Source organism: Glandiceps talaboti, chromosome 9 (genome assembly GCF_964340395.1).
Source record: "Glandiceps talaboti chromosome 9, keGlaTala1.1, whole genome shotgun sequence".
Classification (NCBI taxonomy): Eukaryota; Metazoa; Hemichordata; class Enteropneusta; family Spengelidae; genus Glandiceps; species Glandiceps talaboti.
This window is the reverse complement of record NC_135557.1, coordinates 23639889-23645888: the sequence shown is the minus strand read 5'-3', so window position 1 is coordinate 23645888 and position 6000 is coordinate 23639889.

The following is a 6000-nucleotide window of genomic DNA, read 5'->3' as shown; positions in this document are numbered from 1 at the left end:
TTCCTTAATACAATAAATCTAGATGCACCAGGAAAGCCTGAATGCCATGAATTGAATGAATGGTATGAAGAAAATGAAACTATCCAAATTATATGTACCTCTTATGATGGAAATCCACTGGCAACTTTAGAGTGGAGAAATGGGTCAGATAATGCTGTGCTTGCGAAGGAAGATCCACCTGTTTCTGGCGATGAAACATCTATAACATTTAGTTGGACAGTCAATCGAATTGATAACCAAGCGTTATGTATATGCAATGCATCAAGTTCTATTATATCTTTACCCGAACCATTAACATGTGACACTGGAGCAATAAACGTTTACTGTAAGTATATGTATTGGGTTTATCTCTTTTTTTTTTAGATTCCAAACACACATAAAGACGCTTCTATTTTTTTTTTTTACAAATCCCTGGCTTTTTATGTTTCATGCACTTAGATTTGCATTTCGACGAGTAATCATTTTTATTAAATTGTCAACAGGGTAGTTGTGAAGATCTTAAAACATGTCTATTTCAGCACTTTGGAACATGCTAATATAAATAAAATGGATGGCATGTAAGCTTTGGTCAATCCATACACTTGGATATTACTGTTGGCAAATATGCAATTACTTTATGCTCTTTGTAAAGCTGTGCATTTCGCCATTTAAGTTTTAAAATGTCTTTTAGAACATGATAATTTTAAAAGCAACCTTTGATGTTTCAGAAATAAACAGAATGAAAATTGAAGTAATGCTCTACAAAACCAATACTTCACCTTCATGGACCCTTAAATGAATCGCCTTTAAAAAGATGTACTATGGTTTTCCGCAGTATTTAGTAAGAACAATACTGTCTGTCTTTTCAGTTCCACCTTACATAGTTTCACTATCTGGATACAATTCACCAATGAGTAAAGGAGAAATCTTGAATCTCATATGTTCCACCGATTCCTGTAATCCAACACCATCGCTTGATTGGTATAAAAATAACACGTTGATAGAAGACAGTGAACATGAAGATATTGGTGATCCAAACTATCGTGGTGGTGAATTCCATGGCACAATAACTGAACAGTTTATGGACGTCACTTTGATAGCTAATCATAATGGAGCTGTGTTTAAATGTAAAGCCAGTGCTGGAAGTTATGAGATGTACTCTAATACCATTCCTATTGAAGTATACTGTGAGTATAATATGTAATATGATTAATTACAATGTAACAGACTGTTTTATATTTACAAGTTTACACTCGGTTCCGTTTCACACAAACTTGCCCTTGGCATTTCATGACATTCCCTAAAATTTCACGCTTGAAGAGGTTATAGGAAACATAAATTACTAACGTTTACATTAAAAATGTTGCTATCATTTCTTGTAGCAAATACATAATGCAAGAATAATCAAGACTAATATTTTAATCAGAATGCTTATATTCATTTATCATATATGTGTAGACATCAACTGATTATAAACTGTTGAGGTTTATATATGAACAATCGAAATCCTACTCTCCTAGGAAACATATTTTTCCAATTCCTAATTATGCATTACAATGTATACTGTTTGAATTCCTTAACTTGTAGTTTACAGTTTAGTACTACAACCCTCTGGCTCTATCGGTGAAACTGCAAAATATAATGTTTTAATTTCTTTACAACACATCTTTGATTTTAAAAATATTTAAATTTTAATATGTGTTGTACCTTTGACCCTAGATTATATAATTATGTTATCAAAATCAATGTTGGATTTGACATAATACATTGACATGATACATTGACATGATACATTGTACAGTCGTGCTTTAGATTCAGATATAAAATCTGTTATTTTTATTGTCATATGCATAACAATAATGGGATGTAACTTTTCATGGATTTGCAGGTAAAAAGAATTACAACAGTGTTAATTGAACAGAACCGTTGCTGATCTATCATAACAAATGGATATGATATTACATACTAAGTTAACTGTATTCACATGACACATATATTCATATCACAGTTATATGTTTTGATATATTTATTACTCTAATTGATGAGAAGAAGCATATACTCGTATTCAGGGTTGGAGTGTCCTGTAGCAGTAAACTGTATATCCATACCAGTAACATTGATTTGATCACAAGATGAAAGTCTTTTACGTGTGGAGAATTGATATTTTTTAAGCCAATTATGTGATGGGGTACAGTATTTTACAGTTATCCTTCAAACGTGAAAACGTATTCAAACAACTAAAATTGAGATATTTTAAAAATCAATGGTATGAAGAAATTAAAATATTATATTTTTCAGTTTCACCTACTGAGCCAGAGGGTTGTAGTACTATTTTATCAGGTTACTCAGACCCAGTTATAGAAGGTGACACTTTGGATATGGTTTGTACATCATGTAGTGGTAATCCAATTCCTGAATTGTCATGGTACAGGGATTCTCAACCCCTGACCGATGAACTCAGTGACGTAGCTTATAATGGAGGTTATGGTAATGGAGTGATAGCCTCACAGACCTTACATCTAATTCTGTCATATGAGGACCATGGTGTGGAATACCAATGCAGTGCAAACAGCGCAGTATTTGAAGCGAATCAACTTTCAAACAAAGTCAAGCTAAATGTTCATTGTGAGTACAATGCGAAACAAAATTCATTTGAGATACAATACTAGTAAATCGAATATGTGTCTTTCATCATTTCATTGGCTATATTGGTAACAGTGTTTGCCTTGTGAGGTAATTCATTTTCACACGTAATATTTAATGGTGTTTTGTTCAATTTCTAATTCACGTTACAGCGTATATAAATATATACCCACCGAGTGATGCGTGTTATGAGTAATTACCAACACATTGCTTTGTACCTATCTACTAACTTCAATTCCACTGTTCTCTCAACTTGGTCACTTAATTCACACTGTACCTGTTAGGTTTTGTATAAGCTTCTGTATTAGTTACAATACTTAAATACTTCTCTGTCTTCTTATTCTACTCCATAGACCGTGTAAGTCAAACAAAGCATTAATTATTTATCACACAGTACATATCAACATATATTTATAGTTTAATAGCTATCCGAATGATTAGAAAGTTGAATGAACATGACTTTCTAAGGACAGACAAAAGGTAATATCTGAATTGTTCATTTTTACTCATTTATTATTATTTTCCCAATGTAAGAATTTAAGATTGCAATTTTTAATTGCAATATAATCGATTTCTCGGACCTTCCTGGACGGAAGAAAATTTTGGCACATCTTTTTTTATATACTGCAGATATTCCATTTATCGAAAACGAAGAGGACAACAGCATTTCTTTCGCAAACGAAACTCAAACAGGTGAACTTCATTGCGATATCAATAGTAATCCTGGAGTTCACGTTACCTGGTACAGTCCACGTGAAGAGCTTGTGATAAATAACACTGATAGGTTCTGTATAACAGAGACAAAGGATACTGTTTTCACTCGGAGTACGCTTCTCATTGAAGATGTTATTGCATCGGACTATGGATTCTACAGATGTAATGGAAAGAATGACATTGGGTCTGCGAACTTTACTATAGAATTAACAGGAAAGAGTAAGTTGAATTGAAAGTATTTGTATTTCCTGTTAACAACAAAAATATAAACCTGGCACGATATTTGAAAAGTTATTAATTTTAACAGACATGAATAATTATCCAATGTAGTAAAAAAACATAGCTAATGTTTAAGTATAACAAATTATTTATACGCACTGTTAAAATATAACAATGTCAGAAATTAACGAGGTTAAAAGTTATTTTTTGGGTGTAGTTTGTTATGTATATTTTAACGCTACTCAAAGCATTGCGTACATTCATTAAGGTATAATATCAAAACGATCCCTTGAAGTAAGTGTTCTATACGTGTAAAAATGTCGAGGAAATCCCGCCTATGGAATCAACTGTTCAAATACTACACAACCCAAAGAAATACAGATTATATACTCTGGGTCATTCTACATCATGACAACCCTTGTCTACCCCACTGGTTCCGGGGCGCTCGAAATTCAAGTCTAGATCACCAGTACTTTTCCAATGTTCTTGAATTATGCTTGAGAAGGTATTATATGATTATGTGACCTAATGGCTGACACTATTGGTCTATCGACTCGTAGTGGCAAGGCCGTTTAGGTCATTCGTATTTTCGTTGACTGATTAACGAAAAACAATGGGAATGATATCTAAACATAGTAATTCGTCTCTCGGCAAACTTGTTTCCGTTTTGGACAAATATAATCAGATAACCAAATATAACATCAAATATCATATGTTGACTTTCAGGACGACCAGACAAAGTAAATGATGTAGCAATTGCTGACAGAACAGAACACAGTTTAACTGTGACGTGGAATCCAGGTTTTGATGGTGGATTGGAACAGACATTTTACATTGAGTATGCTGAGTTAGTAGTAAATGGTTACCTTGGATGCAATCAGATGTTTAATAAAGACAGATGGAGTAGTACTGACCCAACCAAGAACACAACAGACATGATAACAGGACTACAGTTTATGACGGATTACATAATTTGTGTTATCAGTACAAACCCAGTAGGACACAGCACGAGTGATCCAGTTGTTAATTCTACTCTTGGTGAGACCTTTAAACATATTTTCTTGAATTATAAGGACGAAGATCGCTTGAATTAAAATGATCTAACGCTTAGTATCAAGGTGACTGAACACATTTATTAGTACCATTAACCTCATATGAAGGTTTTCTAAAAAGGTAATGGAAAGGATGCTCTTCTATCACTTAAACAATATCCCGGGTCATTTTGTCCGCAACTGAATGTAACGGAATATTTAAGAATAACTGACGAACATTGAGGACATCACAAATCTACTACGTTCAAATTAAGGACGGTTATCAAAGACGAATGATCGAATTTAAACAGTTTTAAACGGTTTAAACAGTATGATGAGGATAAATTATCAAATCTGCCGTTAGACAGTTAGACATTGTACATTGTCATGAACAAATCATAACAAATGGCTAGATGAGGATCGAAAGATTCAGGTTAGAATTATGTGTACATTTAAAAGGTTTTATGATTTCAACACCTAGCTTACTATATATTGAATAAATTTAACACCACTGTATAATACATTTTTCTTGTCTATTGCAGCAAAGACACCTACTACAAATGGTACGTTTTGTGACTTAATTGTTTGACGTTCTTTTTCATAATGTCGACGTCTAGAACAATTGTGAATCATGTTGAGACTTGTATCATAATCAGATGTGGCGGAATATTTGTAAAACCACTTAACGACCTTTGTACAGACGTTATGAATTGGCTGAAATGTATGACCCCGTGTAGTTGTCCTTTGTATGCTCTCCCGCGAACCTCAAAGCCTTAGCATAGAGTTTTCTACAAATATCTGGAGGAAATAGATCATCATATTGCAAACATTCCAATATCGATAGAGATAAAACTTGTCTATCTTTTTATTCGTAGATATCGCTTTCGATGAGTCTACTGGAATTTTACTGATATCCATCCCAAATGGATGTTGTGTAAAGGTAGAGATTCTGAAAGATGGATACTGGGAACCATATCAAGTCGACGACCCATGTGACAACCATGTTTTCATTACATTAGAGGGTTCTGGAACCTTGCGGATTTATTTTTGTACAAATGACGTGAGCAGTGAATGTGGAGAACCGTTTGAATTTCCGTGTATGTATCCTTTATGATAATACTATAATTTATTGATATGTTTTCTGCAACTATGTTCATGAATGCATGAGCAGTAGGCTACAATGTCTAGCTAATATTTATATTGTCAATACTGAGATTAACGATTTGTATTTTGGAATTCACGTTGATTTTTCTTGTTTGGATTTTATTTAGATGAGGTAACAAGTCAAAGTTCTGCAGCGACAATTGTCTTAGTGACGTTATTTTCAACATTAGCAATAGTTGGACTTGTTGTGTTAGTCATCGTAGGACTGGTATACAGGAGAAGACAAATGAAAAAGCAACCAAAAGGTAGA